This window comes from Microcaecilia unicolor, chromosome 11 (assembly GCF_901765095.1).
Source record: "Microcaecilia unicolor chromosome 11, aMicUni1.1, whole genome shotgun sequence".
Classification (NCBI taxonomy): Eukaryota; Metazoa; Chordata; class Amphibia; order Gymnophiona; family Siphonopidae; genus Microcaecilia; species Microcaecilia unicolor.
Genome location: NC_044041.1, coordinates 106,466,432 through 106,483,160, shown reverse-complemented (window position 1 = coordinate 106,483,160; position 16,729 = coordinate 106,466,432). Strand labels below are relative to the sequence as shown.

Genomic DNA, 16,729 nt, shown 5'->3' with positions numbered 1-16,729 from the left:
CACACGGCTGCTCTGATGCTAGGCATACGTGAGATGGATCCTACTCATGCTGCCATTGTGATCCTAGCAACAATGACATTTTTCATGGTCAGACAGACTTTAATACCTGTCATCCCCCCCTTCCAATACTGATGATTTGCATTTATGGAACAGAACATTCCTGTTCTTGAAAACAATATAAAAGCTATCTGCTAAGCTCTTCTCCTTGGAAATAAAGCAATAATAACCTGTTGTCTGTCTGCGTCCTTGAATCATTCTTTCAAGGACAAAGCAGAGAGAGAGAGAGAGAGAAAGAAACACTCTCAAACAGCAGCACACAGAGGGCATATCAGAGGGAGGGCCAGCAGGGTCACTTGGTCCAGACCTTACACAGGAAGTGGGGGCTTCCATTTAGAAAACATGTTTTTTTTTAAACTGAACACAGCATTATCTTGTTCTAGCCTCTAGTTTCCTTGGATTCTCCTTGTGCTTTCATTTCTATGTTTTAGTCTTTCCTGGTTTTTACTCTTTTATCTTATCCATTCCTCTCCTAATTGTGAGTTGCATTTTGTTACTTTTGTCTGAGTTATTTTGTTTATATTTCTGCTACTTATCTCTTTTTATTGATTTGTACACTGCCACAATGACATGGTGAATGGCATATTTTATTTATTTATTAGGCTTTATTTACCTCCTTTTTGAAGGACTTCACTCAAGGTGGTGTACAGTAAGAATAAGTCAAACATAAGCAATAGACAATTACAGCAGTAAAAATATTCAAACAACAATATAAAGTATGGCATAGTATGGTACATTACAATGCCAACACAATAATAAAACATTTTAATAGAAAGCAAAGATGGAACATATAGATAGATAAAGATAGAGTAACAGGAGTAAGAAAATAAGGTATGAAAAGTTGCAAATGAGGTCAGAAAGGTGCTTGAATATTATCATAGCTAGGGTAAGAATGGATAAACATGTCCCACTAAAGTATGTGCAGCCTGTGTCATAATTTGGCTTCTGGATTTTTTCTTAATTATAAACACGTTTATACACTTCTAAAGGTAGAAATCTGCTTCAACAGTTCTATATCTCTCTCCTCAAACACTAGCTGACTACTTCCGCGATAAAGTGCAGAAGATAAACCTTGAATTCACTTCCAAGCCTTCTCCTCCCTGTGACTTCTTAACCCACTCCCTCAACCAACCTAACCTGTCCTCCTTCCCTGAGATCACCGAAGAGGAAACGGCTCTCGCCTTCTTTCTTCCTCTAAGTGCACCACCTGTTCCTCTGATCCCATTCCCACCAATCTGCTTACCAACATCTCTCCTACAGTTAACCCCTCAATCTGTCACATCCTCAACCTCTCTCTCTCCACTGCTACTGTCCCTAACACCTTCAAGCACGCTGTAGTCACACCACTTCTCAAAAAACCATCACTTGACCCCACCTGTCCCTCCAATTACCGCCCCATCTCCCTCCTACCCTTCCTCTCCAAATTACTTGAATGCGCTGTCCAAAGCCGCTGCCTTGATTTCCTCTCCTCTCAGGCCATCCTCGATCCGCTTCAATCCGGCTTTCGCCCACTACACTCAACAGAAACAGCACTCACCAAAGTCTGTAATGACCTGTTCCTTGCCAAATCCAAAGGTCACTATTCCATCCTTATCCTCCTCGACCTATCCGCCGACTTTGACACCGTCAATCATAATTTACTTCTTGACACACTGTCCTCAATTGGGTTCCAGGGCTCCGTCATCTCCTGGTTCTCCTCATATCTTTCCCAACGCACCTTCAGAGTATTTTCTAATGGCTCTTCTTCCACCCCCGTCCCACTCTCTGTTGGGGTTCCTCAAGGATCTGTCCTTGGACCGCTTCTTTTCTCGATATACACCTCTTCCCTGGGCTCGCTGATCTCATCACATGGTTTCCAGTACCATCTCTATGCCGATGACACCCAGCTCTACCTCTCCACTCCCGACATCACAGTCGAAACCCAGGCCAAAGTTTCGGCCTGCCTCTCAGATATCGCCGCCTGGATGTCCAACCGGCATCTGAAACTGAACATGGCAAAGACTGAGCTCCTTGTCTTTCCACCCAAACCCTCCTCTCCTCTTCCCCCACTCTCCGTCTCTGTTGACAACGCCCTCATCCTCCCCGTCTCGTCAGCCCGCAATCTCGGAGTCATTTTCGACTCCTCCCTCTCCTTCTCTGCCCATATCCAGCAGACAGCTAAGACTTGTCGCTTCTTCCTCTATAATATTAGCAAAATCCACCCATTCCTCTCTGTACAGACCACCCGAACCCTTGTCCACTCACTCGTTACCTCTCATCTTGACTATTGCAACCTTCTCCTCGCTGGTCTCCTGCTTAGCCACCTATCCCCCCTTCAATCTGTCCAAAATTCCGCCGCACGTCTTATCTACCACGTGAACCGATACTCTCATATCACCCCTCTCCTCAAGTCGCTTCACTGGCTCCCGATCCGCTACCGTATACAGTTCAAGCTTCTCCTAATGACCTTGAAATGCACTCAATCTGCAGCCCCCCATTACCTCTCTTCCCTCCTCTCCCCCTATGTCCCCACCCGTAACCTCCGCTCTCAGGACAAATCACTCCTATCTGTACCCTTCTCCACCACCGCTAACTCCAGACTCCGCCCCTTCTGCCTCGCATCACCTTATGCCTGGAACAGACTCCCCGAGCCCATACGCCATGCGCCCTCCCTGCCCATCTTCAAGTCCTTACTCAAAGCCCATCTCTTCTCCCTTGCTTTTGGCGCCTAACCACCTTCCCCATTCATGATGCCTACACTGACTACATAGCTTGTTACCTTTAGATTGTAAGCTCTCTTGAGCAGGGACTGTCCTTCCCCATGTTTTAACTTGTACAGCGCTGCGTAACCCTTGTAGCGCTATAGAAATGCTAAGTAGTAGTAGTAGTAGTAGTAATATCTGGGGCCTCCTATTTTGCATTGTGCTTCTGCTTGTGTGGGGCTTGGCTTGCTCTCTCATGTGTCTGCCCTGCCCTAAGGAATCTTGCCTTGCTTTCTTGTGTCTGTGATTTTCTAAAAGGACCAAGCACAGACAAAAGAAAGCAGAGAGAGATGCACAGCTATGAGACACAAGAAAAGCAGAAGCAGAGACATGCACAGCTATGAAACAGAAAAGCAAAGACTCACATCCAGCTGCACAGAGACCGGTGCAGACACATAGAGCAAGGAAACAGATTTTGGGGCTCATTTTCGAAACAGGAAAACACCCAAAAAGCGGCAAAAAGCGGAAGATGGACATTTTGTTTTCAAAAATGGTCCAAAAAGATAGATGCACTGAGCACAAAAACATCTAGCAAATGGCCATCTTCAAAACAAAAAGCTAGACCTTTTCTGGTTCGAAAATCGCTATGTTCAACACTTGATTTTTGGACGTTTTCAGCAAAATGTTCAAAATCGAATTTATGCGTCATATCAAAAATGCTCCTCCACATGTAGCAGAACAGAGATATGAAAGAGCAAGCCAATCCCACATAAGCAGAAGCACAGAGCCATGTACAGCTATGAGACAGCAAGACAACCCACACGTGCAGCAAAAGGATAAACAGGTCAAAAAGGGTCAAGCACTACATCAGATAATGCAGAATAGAAATCAAGAAACAAAGGTTATTTGCATTGATTCTTTAGCTGTGGGATCTCTGAGTGTCAAACATGGGCATTAACAGGATAACAATATTCATACACTATCCCCCTGATATTTAAAAACATTTAACCGGCCAGGAACGGCTCCTTTCCGGTTAAATGGCACTTAACTAGCTATCCAGCGGGAGATAATTATTTATTTAAATTTTGCTCACACCTTTTTCAATAGTAGCTCAAAGTGAGTTACATTCAGGTACACTGGATATTTCTCTGTCCCAGGAGGGCTCACAATCTAAGTTTGTACCTGAGGCAATGCGCTGGCTATCTCATACTGAATATTACCAGTTAGCATATAGTGGATAACTGGTTATATCACACAATATAACCGACTATCCACTAATATTCAGGGAATCGCCGGCTAAGTACATAAGTATTGCCACACTGGGACAGACCAAAGGTCCATCAAGCCCAGGATCCTGTTTCCTACAGTGGCCAATCCAGGTCACAAATACCTGGCAATATCCCAAAAAAGCTCAATACATTTTATGCTGCTTATCCCAGAAATAAGCAGTGGACTTTCCTCAAGTCCATTTTAATAATGGTCTACGGACTTTTCCTTTAGGAAGTCAGTCAAACCTTTTTTTAAACCCCGCTAAGCTAACCGCCTTTACCACATTCTCTGGCAACGAATTCCAGAGTTTAATTACACGTTGAGTGAAGAAAAATGTTCTCCAATTTGTTTTAAATTTACTACTTTGTAGCTTCATTGCATGCCCCGTAGTCCTAGTATTTTTGGAAAGAGTAAACAAGAGATTCACGTCTACCCATTCCACTCCACTCATTATTTTATAGACCTCTATCATATCTCCCCTCAGCCGCCTTTTCTCCAAGCTGAAGAGCCCTAGCCGCTTTAGCCTTTCCTCACAGGGAAGTCGTCCCAACCCTTTTATCATTTTTGTCGCCCTTCTCTGAAATAGCAGGCTTATGTTTGGTTGGTTTCAACTTAACTGGCCAGCGCTGAATATTGATTTGCCGGTTAATTTGAAACTGGCCAAAAATAATCCAGATGTTCAATGCCGGTCACCGGAAACAGCCCAGCACTGAATATCTAGGCTCAGCGCCGACCGCAGGAGGCAGTCCGGCTACCTCCCATGGTCTGAATATCGGCCCCTAAACATTAATCCAAACACAGACCCCAGCACACATTGAAAGCAACATGCAAGCCCCCACCCACTATCTGAGCTCCTTCTCTAATCTTTCCTTCAGTGTTTGTCACCTTCCACACATTTCTTTTCTCCTCTTGTTCTTCCAATCCTGCTTTGACACTTCCTTCACATGTAAAATACGTCTCATCACCTCGCTTTACAGCCTTAGCTTTCTTTTCTTCCATATGCACCTTTGCCACCTTAACTACCCTCCCTGTGTCTCTGAGCTTTTCCAGATATTCTTTCCTGTCCTCGTACTGTGAAGGGTGTGGATTTGATATATATTGCCTTTCTGTAGTACAATCAAAGTTTTTTGGCTAATTCTTTTTGCCCTCACATTTTCAGCCACCTCTTTAGAAAATCAAACCCACCTCCTTTTCCTCTTACTTTATTTACTTTCCTAATGGAAATATTAGATGCCTCTTGCGATTGTCCCTTTTCCTCTTCGTCACAGAGCTCCCTACCCTTCCAGTACATCTTTAAGGTACACATTTTAAGAAAAAGTGGTATTCCTGAAGTCCACGAATGTGTGAATCCTCTCTTCTTTGGCTCTTATATTAAACCACACCTGGAGCTGAACTACCACCTCCCCCTGGGCCATCTGGACATTAGAAATACTGGGGTCAACATTCACAATGTTTTGCCCGGGCAGGAGAGGCTCCTGCCTGACTAAACTGTCTCTGCGGAGATATCTGCTGATATTTAGCAGCACTTAACCGGATAGTGCCGCTGAATACTAGCACTAACTGCCTAAGCCAAAACCAGCTATTCAGTGGTCAGTCTGGGGGAAGAGTCAATAAGTGGCAATATTCAGCCCTCAACCGGTTAAGTTAGCCTGCCAAATAGGACATCATAAATGGTAGCAGTGGTGTTCCTTGGTCTGCTGCCACCCGGGGTGGATCACTGCTGTACACCCCCTTCCGGGTACAGAATCATCCCCCCCCCCCCCCCCCCAAGGAGGATCGTCTACCCCTCCTCCCAGGTGCACTGCTTACCTCCTGAGATGCTGGGAGCAGCCGTATGGCTATTGGCTCTGCCAGTTCCCTGCTCCCTCTGTCCCAGAACAGGAAGTAACATCACAGGGAGCAGGGAACTGGCAGAGCTAACAGCCGCGCGGCTGCTCCCTGCAACCCCCCTGCAGCGTGCACCCGGGGCGGACTGTCCCCACTGCCCCGCCCTCGGTTTGCCGCTGAATAGCAGTCCTATCATTGGCTGGTTTAACTTAACCAGTTAAGACTGAATATCAGCACTTAAATAGAGCGATACAAAGGTATTATAACGTCCTCATTTTTGTTTTCCATTCCTTTCCTAACAATACCTAACATTCTATTTGTTTTCTTCGCCGCTACTGTACACTGAGCAGAAGGTACCAAGTGTGCCAACTTTTCTGTCTGCTTCCAGGTTTCATATGCATAGATAGCAATAGGCCCAACCACTGACATATACAGTTGTATTTTCAATCTTTCCGTGATGGTCTTGGATAAACATATTGGGTGTAATTTCTGAAACGCAGCTGCTGCCTTGGTGATACATGTTCAGACATCTATCTCATCATCTTTATTCTTTGATGTTGTGCTCCTCAGATAAATGAAATTGTCCACATTCTCTATCTGACTGCTTCCACGAGTAACTGATGTTTGCATGTGGGCCTATATGGTCAACATCTTTGTTTCATCAGTATTTAGGATGAGGCTGACCCTGGCTGCAAGAAGACACAGACTGTCTGTCATCAGTTGTAGTGTTTCTGTGTGTTCAGCCAATAAGGCCATATTGTCTGCAAACTCTAGGCCCGTAAGATGCTCGTCAAGCCAATTGGCTCCAAAATTGCTGTTGTTCATCCTCTTCCTCATAAAGTAATCTATTACAATAAGTAAGAGGAAGCAGTGATACGATGCAACTCTGTCACACACCACATGGAATGTCACACGTTGCTGTTATTCCAAATTTGTAGTTTTATGCAGAACCTTCATACATCGACTGAAAGATGATGATATATTGATCAGGCATACCATACAGTAATAGGATCTTCCAGAGTGATTCATGATGCATGCTATCAAAGTCAACATCTCTATATATAAAAGGCACTTTGAAGCCTCAAGCCGGAAACTTGAGGCGCCCGAGATATCCGGTTTGGCCTGCAGGCTCCAGTCACTGTAGCTCCGCCCTCGCGTCAAAACGCGATGATGTTGAGGGCGGGGCGGCCCTCGCGTCAAAACGCGATGACGTTGAGGGCGGGGCGGCCCTCGCAACCACGTCACTGAGGGACGAAGAGGAGAGGTGTGCAACTCGGAACGGAGGCATGGAGGGGGTGTCTGCAACTCGGGAGGAAGGACGGGGGGGGGGGGGATTACCCTGCTAGCGCCCGTTTCATTTTTGCCAGAAACGGGCATTTCTTACTAGTAATTTATTAAAACATTTTGTTTGAATTTGAAGCTCTGTTTGTCAAAGTTTCTTACTGCATGATCTCCTCTCTTGGAAACAAGTTTGATCCTCTCAAAGTCTGGTACTGATTGTGGACTATTCCTCTCCAGCTGCTAGTCGCTTGGGTTTCCTTTTTTTTTGGCAGTTTCACTACAATACCTTCCATCCATTCTTTAGGCATCATCTGTTGCTTAAAAATTGTGTTAAATACTTAGGGGTACTTTTACAAAGCTGCAGTAAAAAGTGGGCTGCGGCAGTGTGGGTGCGTCTTTTAGGCCATTTTTTACCGCGGCTGGGAAAAAGGCTATTTTTTAATGGACTGCCATGTTTAACCAGTTCAGCTGAGATTTCATCAATTCCCGGAGCTCTGTTGTTTTTAAACTGGAGAGAATAAAAAACAGTTCTACCGGGAACTGAGGACGTACGTTAGTACAGTGAAAACAGCACAAACTAACATTGAAAAAGCAGAAACATTCTAGAAAATTTTGTATTAGGGCTATAGAGCACAACCAAGAAGCAAAATGGCTACCCTGCATACAGGAGGATTTGAAAAAGGCAAAATCAAAGTTATAGAACGTCCTGATATTACAAAGAGTTTTACTTGTTTTTCAAGTAAAAAGAGCCCTGGCCCAGATGGAGAAACCAACTTTAAGCTCAAGAAGTTAGCATCACTCCACCAAGACCTGACAGATTGCAAAAATCAATTGGCCAGGCAGCCAGAATATTTCTTCAACATGCAGGACGTCAGGACTCACACACAGATCAACAAAGTGAGCGAATGCGCCGGAGACCGGCGCTGAAGAAGACTAAGGCTGGCGGGGGTTGGGGACCCCTGCCAGCAAAGGTACCTTGTGGCGGCAGCGGCCGTGGTGGCGGGAGGGTCGAAAGTGGCGGGGGCCAGGACTAAATCTGTGGGGGCCCATGCCCCCACCTAGCTACGCCCCTGGCTGTATGATGAAGACCACTGCCCATTTAGTAACCGCACCCTGTTTATATCCTTTAAAGGTGCAGTCTCCAGAACTGTACATAGTACTCTAAATAAAGTCTCACCAGAGAAGCACAACCACCTCTTCTTTCCTGCTGGCTATTTCTCTCCCTATGCATCCAAGCACCTCTCTGTCTTTTGCTGTCCCTTTCTATCTGTTTGGCCACCTTAAGATTATCAGATACGATCACCCCCAAGTCCCACTCTTCTTAAGTGCACATAAATATTTCACCCTCTACACTGTACTGCTCCCTCAGGTTTTTGCATCCCAAATGCATGACCATGAATTTTTTTTAGAATTAAATCTTAGCTGCCAAATTCTAGATCATTCTTTAAGCTTCGCTAGATCCCTCCTCATGTTGTCCACACCATCAGGAGTGCCTACCTCATTGTAGATTTTGGTATCACCCGCAAAGATGCAAACTCTTATCAGGCAGCTCTTCTGCAATATCTAGGGTTACCATATTTTAGCCAAGAAAAAAGAGGTCACACCCCACCCTGCCTCCTGACCTGCCCCTGTCACACCACTGCCCCATCCTCACTCTGCCTCCTGCCCCGCCCCATCACACCCCGCCCCACTCCCGTCACTTTGACCCCCCCCCCCCAAAGAAAGCCAGATTCCCTCTCTCTCCCCATGTTATCCCTCCCCAATTTTACAGCCTCCACCCACATAACTCCATTCACTAACCCTTCCCCCCCCCTCCTGTAACTTACTATAGTGCTCTGGTGGTCTAGTGACCTCTTTGGGGCAGGAAAGAGCCCCCCCTCTTTCCTGCCCAGGTGGCTATAGACCTCTCTTGCACCCGGCGCCAATTCAAACTGGGTGCCGAGAGTTCAAGCAGTGACCTTGCAAGACTTCTGCGAAAGTCTTGCGAGGCCGCCGCTTGAACTATCGGCAAATTTTGAATTGGCGCCAGGAGCAAGAGAAGTCTACAGCCGAGTCGGGCAGGAAAGAGGAGGGGCTCTTTCCTGCCCCACAGAGGTCACTAGACCACCAGGGCACCAAACTAAGGTAGTGGAGAGGAGGAGAAAGGAGGATAGGACACCCCCGAGGCCCGCCCGACCCCACCTCCAAATCCGGACCAATGAGCATGCTGGCAAAACCGGCCCGGATGCACAGCCGTGTTCTGAAAAACAGGGCATGTCTGGCTATATCAGGACGTATGGTAACCCTAGCAATACCACTTACAAAAATGTTAAAAAGAATCAGACCAATAATCAATCCTTGTGACACACCACAGATAATATCTGTTTGCTCCATTTACCACCTTTGTTACCTTCCACTTAATCAGTTTTTAACCCAGTCAGTCATTTTAGGGCCCATAAGATGTCTGCCTTGTCAAAGTGCTAAAATCTAAGTAAGTACCCCACATCTAGCACTCTCTCTCAATCCAACTGTCTGGTCACCCAGACATATCTCTTCAACAAGGCCTACAAAGAAAACCCATAGCCTTACTAAACTACCTCACCAACACACCCCAGTTATGGAAGTCGACCTTCTGTACTTACCCGCCTAACACTTTCCTTCTTTCTTCCCCTGCTCAATCTTTGTACACTACTAATTGTATCTGATATCCTGTAATAACAATGTCATAACAAACCTCTGTAAGCCACATTGAGCCTGCAAATAGGTGGGAAAATGTGGGATACAAATGCAATAAATAAATAATAAAAAAATGAATCAGATTGGACTGACAAGAAGACCTACCTCTAGTGACAGCATGCTGCTTCAAATCCTGCAATCTATTGGATTCCAGAAACCTCACTATCCTCTGTCTTAAAAGCATTCCCATTAATTTATTCACTACAGAGCTCAAACTAACAGGCCTGTAGTTCCCAACCTCTTCCTTTTATGACCTAATTTATTACTTTGGTACAATATATACAGCCTTAAAGGCCATGGAAGATTCTTGAATCTGTATCTGACTGCAAAGGACAGAGGGGAAGAATCTAGAAGTGAGCTGCAAATGTACTTGACAGATAAAGTTTTAATCTTATAATCTATTCACTGCACAACTCAACAGTTTTCACACTTCCTGCTAAGCACATTTCACACAGAATTAAGGGTGACTAGAATATTAACTTCTACATTGTGCAGTGTTGATTAGAGAAAAAAAAACCAACAACCTTGCACTGTCCAGACTGAGGTAATTTTAAAATAGCACCTAAGCAGCAGAGGAACGTTTACAAAGCATATTAACCCCTCCCCCACACATGCCAAAAACAATCCTTTCATTAATCAATTCAACCCTTTCACACAAAAAGAACACTCTACAGACTTTTGAGACTGCAAGCAACCCAAGCCACAGAAGGAAGCATGAATGCAGCTACACCACTGTCAGCTCACTAGCAAGAGGATGATTGCTCCTCATTACGTCCTATCCACTCTGTCCATTCACAGGAAACAGAGAGAAAGAGAGTATGTGTTATATTAAAAACATATTCTGAAATTCTGGTGAGTACTGAGTGTAACACTATCACTGCAACTCACTATCAATAATAACATAAGACACAGACAAGAGACTGAGTGCACAGTGTAACACACAAAATGTAGCACTCACACTGTACCATGAACACCTCATCTTATTTTCATTAACAAAATAAGTAACAGACGTGAGAGTGAGTGCACAGTGTAGCACTCACACAGCACCATGGTCACTGCATCTCATTTTCATTAACAACACAAGACACGGACAAGAGAGTGAGTGCACGGTGTATCACTGACACTGTACCATGATCACCGCATCTCATTTTCATTAACACAAGACATAGACAAGACAGTGAATGCACACTGTAGCACTCACACTTTACTGTGATCACTACATCTCATTTTCAGTAACAACACGGATGAGTGAATGCACTGTGTAGCAATCACACTGAAGTACATAAGTACATAAGTATTGCCATACTGGGACAGACCAAAGGTCCATCAAGCCCAGCATCCTGTTTCCAACAGTGGCCAGTCCAGGTCACAAATACCTGGCAAGATCCCAAAAAAGTACAAAATATTTTATACTGCTTATCCCATAAATAGTGGATTCCAATTTAATAATGGTCTATGGACTTTTCCTTTACAAAGCCGTCCAAACCTTTTTCAAACTCTGCTAAGCTAACCGCCTTTACCACATTCTCCGGCAACGAACTTCAGATTTTAATTACACGTAGAGTGAAGAAAAATTTACTCTGATTCGTTTTAAATTTACTACTTTGTAGCTTCATCGCATGCCCCCTAGTCCTAGTATTTTTGGAAAGCATAAACAGACGCTTCACATCTACCTGTTCAACTCCACTCTTTATTTTATAGACCTCTATCATATCTCCCCTCAGCCCCTTTTCTCCAAGCTGAAGAGCCCTAGCCACTTTAGCCTTTCCTCATAGGGAAGTCGTGCCATCCCCTTTATCATTTTCGTCGCCCTTCTCTGCACCTTTTCTAATTCCACTATATCTTTTTTGAGATGCAGCACCCAGAATTGAACACAATATTCGAGATGCGGTCGCACCATGGAGCGATACAAAGGCATTATAAAGTCCTCGTTTTTGTTTTCCATTCCTTTCCTAAAATACCTAACATTCTATTTGCTTTCTTAGCTGCAGCAGCAGACACTGAGCAGAAGGTTTCAACTTATCATCAACGATGACACCTAGATCCCTATGATCACTGCATCTCATTTTCAGTAACAACACAAGTGCATACTGTAGCACAACACAACACAAGTAGCACAACACAACAGCACAACAAACAACACAAGTGTACACTGTAGCACTTACACTGTACGGTGACCACTGCATCTCATTTTCAGAAACAACACAACACACAGATGAAAGAGTGAGTGCACAGTGTACCACTCACACTGTACCGTGATCACCACATCTTATTTTTAGTAACAACACAAGACACGGATGAGAGAGTGAATGCACTGTGTAGCAATCACACTGAACTATGATCACTGCATCCAATTTTCAGTAACAACACAAGACATGGACGAGAGTGAGTGCACACTGTAGCACTCAGTGATCACTGCATCTCAATTTCAGAAACAACACAGCACACAGACAAAAGAGTGAGTGCACGGTGTACCACTCACACTGTACCTCTATCACTGCATCTAATTTTCAGTAACAACAAAAGACACAGACGAGAGACTGAGTGCATGGTGTAGCACTCACACTGTACAGTGATCACGGCATCTCATTTTCAGAAACAACACAACACATAGACAAAGGAGTGAGTGCATGGTGTAGCCTAATAGTTAGAGCAGTAGGCTTTGATCCTGGCAACCTGGGTTCAATTCCGACTGCAGCTCCTTGTGACCTTGGGCAAGTCACTTAACCCTCCATTACCCCAGGTACAAAAAAAAACTTAGATTGTAAACCCTCTAGGGACAGAGAAAGCAACTGAATATAATGTGTACAGCACTACATATTTCTAGTATCATTATAGCAATGATTAGTAGTAGCAATCACACTGTACCATGATCACCACATCTCATTTTCATTAACAACACAAAACACGGTCGAGAGAGTGTGTGCACGGTACAGCATTCACACTGTACCATAATCACTGCATTTCATTTTAATTAACAACACAAGACACAGATGAGAGAGTGAGTGCACACTGTAGCACTCACACTTAACCATGATCGCTGCATCTCATTTTCAGAAACAACACAACACACAGGCAAAAGAGTGAGTGCACAGTGTAGCACTCACGCTGTACCACTATTACTGCATCTCATTTTCAGTAACCACAAAAGACATGGACGAGAGAGTGCATGGTGCAGCAATCACACTGTATTGTGATCACCGTATCTCATTTTCATTAACAACAGAAGACACAGACGAGATAGTGCGTGCACGGTGCACCATTCACACTGTGCTACAGACGAGTGAGTGAATGTTGTGGCACTCACACTGTACCTTGATCACAGCAACTCACTTTCATTAACAAAGCAAGTCATGGACGACAGAGCGAGTGCACGGTGTAGCAGTCACACAGCACCGTGATCACTGCATCTCATTTTCAGTAACAACACAAGACATGGACGAGAGAGTGAGTGCACGGTGTAGCACTCACACTGTACTTTGATCACTACATCTTTTCATTAACAGCACAAGACACAGACAAAAGAGTGAGTGCATGGTGTAGTACTCACACTGTACAGCTATCACTGCATCTCATTTTCAGAAACAACACAACACACAGACGAAAGAGTGAGTGCACGGTGTAGCTCTCACACTGTACTTTGATCACTGCATCTCATTTTCATTAACAGCACAAGTCACAGATTAGAGAGTGAGTGCACAGTGTGGCACTCACACTGTACAGCTATCACTGTATCTCATTTTCAGCAACAACAAAAAACCCGGACAAGGGAGTGAGTGCACGGTGTAGCACTCATACTGTACCATTATCATTGCATCTCATTTTCAGTAACAACACAAGACACAGACGAGAGAATGAGAGCAGGGTGTAGCACTCACACTGAACTATGACCACAGCATCCCATACCCATTAACATCAGACACGGACGACAGAGTGAGCGTACAGTGTACCACTCACACTGCACCATGATCACTGCATCTCATTTTCACTAACACCACAAGACAGGGACGAGAGACTGAATGCACAATGTAGCAATCACACTGAACTATGATCACTGCATCTCATTTTCATTAACAGCAGAAGACGCAGAAGAGAGAGTGAATGCATAATGTTGAGCTTACACTGTACTTTGATCACTGCATCTCATTTTCATTAACAAGACAGGGATGAGAAAATTAATGCACAGTATAGCACTCACGCTGTACCATGCTCAATGCATCTCATTTTCATTAACACAAGACACAGATGAGAAAGTGAGTGCAGGGTGTCACAATCACACTGTACTATGATCACTGCATCTCATTTTCTTTAACAACATAAGAAAAAGACAAAGACGAGACAGTGAGTGCATGGTGTAGCATTCCCACTGTACAGTAATCACCGCATCTCATTTCCAGTAGCAACACGAGACACGGACGACAGAGTGAGTGCACACTGTAGCACTCACACTGTACCATGATCAGTGCATCTCATTTTCATTAACAGCACAAGTCACAGATTAGAGAGTGAGTGCACAGTGTGGCACTCACACTGTAGCGTGATCACTGCATCTCGTTTTCAGTAGCAACAAGACACAGGGATGGGAGAGTGAGTGCTGATAATTGGGAGATAATCAATTATCAGCACTAATTAGCAATAATTAGGATTTAGGCACATATCCAATTCTATGATGGATTGCGCCTAAATCCTATCGTGCATAACAGTTTTGGGGCGTTCCTGAATTTTATGCGTGTTGATACAAACTCACTCCTAAGTGCGTCTAACTTAGGCACCAGTATTTAGGCCTGGTTATAGCAGAGCCTACTTACAGCTGCTTACATTTAGGAGTACCTTAGTGCTAAGCATGAATCTATAAAGAAAGCGTACTTGTTGCGCTAAGCACGTCACATTATCGACGGTGATTTTTAGGCACTACTTATAGAATTTACCCCATAGTGCATACTCCTGACAACATTCATTCTGGAATGAAAAAACAAACAAAAAAAAACCCAATAAAAATGTTTTGACTGTTCATCCCTAGGCTCACACAGATGGAAGACTGAGTGCAAAGCGTTACACTGCCACTGCATTAAGATTCACCTCATTTTCAATAACACAAGTCACAGATGAAAGCTTGGCCAGAGCACAGTCTTGCAAGCCAGAGGTGGCCGGTTCAAATCCCACGACTGCTCCTTGTGATCTTGGGCAAGTCACTTGACCCTCCATTGCCTCAGGTACAAACTTAGATTGTGAGGCCTCCTGGGACAGAGAAATATCCAGAGTACCTGAATGTAACTCACCTTGAGCTACTAATGAAAAAGGTGTGCGCAAAATCTAATAAATAATAATAATAGGGTAAACTGCATCTCATTTCCACTAACACTGATGCGAGTGTGCATTACTGTACTAACACAGTGATCACCATACTTCATTTTCATTAATAAAACAAGTCACAGACAGGAGACTTGCAAGTGCCACTGTGGCCTGCATTAAGTGTGAATGCAAACACCAACCTTTCATTATCGTTAATCACACAAGTCAGAGTGAATGCACACTACAACACCTCATTATTACAGATAAAGAGACCTGCTGATTCACAGGAAACAGACCAAAATGGAGCATATGTACTATAAAAATATATACAGAAATGCTGGCACTGCAACTCACTGTTGGTAATAACACAAGACATAGATGAGAGAATGCACAGTGTACCACTATCACTGCATTAACACGGTGATCACTATGCTTCTAATCATTAATGCATGACAAATATGGGAGAATGAATGTACCGTATAACACTCTCAACACAGTGATCACTGCATCACATTTTCACTAGCAACAACTCAGATGGAGGCGTGAGTGCATGGTGTAACACTTTCACTGCAGTTAAGGCAGTGAACACTATACCTCAGTTTCACTAATACAAATCACAGAGGGAACAGAGAGTGAATACACTGTCATTGCACAAACAGCGATATCTACAAGTTACAGACAAGAATGAATGGAAAATAAGGCCTGCTGTCTCTTGCCCCTTTCCTCCGGAAAAACTCAAATGGCCTTGAACCTGGAAAAGCAACGAGCTGCCTCCCCCCCCCCCCTCCCCTTTCCCTCCATCTGCCTGACTCCAAGGCAGCACCCTAGCAGTCTGCCTAACACTAGTGGCACCGCATCTCATTAAAGCCCATCACTACCCCCTCGGCCTTATTAGTCTGCCCCCACCACACTCTACTATTCTCATTTCGCACATTTTGCCTCCGCCACCCCCACCAACCCATTCGTTTCCCTGCCCTCCTTGCCATGTCTTGTACCCCTGCACTCGGTTCTCCCCTCCTGCGTTCAGGGAAAGTCTGGGGGAGGCTCCGGCGAGTCACAGTCATTCCCTCCCCCCCACCCCCCCGGGGGGGGGAGAGAAGCATCAAAAGCCGGTCCAGCAGACAATCCTGCGGGAGGGAGCGAGATAATGCGAGAGGGAAAGGAATATCAGAGCAGGATGTCACGTTTTTAGAAGAATATCAGACCAGAGAGAAGGACTGGAGGGGTGGGGGGGGGGGGGGGGATCACACGGTATAGGGCTGCCTTGGAATAATAGGGTAGAGAAGGACAGATCGGTCTTACCTGAGCTCTGTGCCCGAAAGCCGAGTCCGAGCAGACAGAGAGGATCAGCCGAGCCGAGGAGGGACAGAGAGGGAGGGAGGGATCGGAGAGAGGAGGGAGGGACAGACGGACGGGAGGAAGGAAGGAAGGAGGGTCTTTTAGCAAAGAGGGGTGGAGAGAGGAGGAGAAGGTGAGAGAAACACAGGGGGGGGGGGGGGGGGGAGAGAAGAGGGAAAGGAGCCTTCATGCATTTTAGAAAAATAAACTACATGGGATCGGAGGTAGGGTATTGCTATGGATTAAGAGCTGGTTGAAAGATAGGAAGC

At 44.9% G+C, this 16,729-nt stretch overlaps 1 protein-coding gene across 1 annotated transcript in view; it reads right to left on the bottom strand.

Annotated features, from left to right (window-relative positions):
* The window catches only part of CERS4 (ceramide synthase 4), a 124,554-nt gene extending 108,066 nt beyond the window's left edge, over window positions 1–16,488 (bottom strand). The window contains exon 1 of the mRNA XM_030220049.1: window positions 16,425–16,488. The gene's annotated coding sequence lies outside the window, so the exon portion shown is untranslated. The remainder of the gene's footprint in view (window positions 1–16,424) is intronic.
* Between the last annotated feature and the right edge of the window lie 241 nt (window positions 16,489–16,729).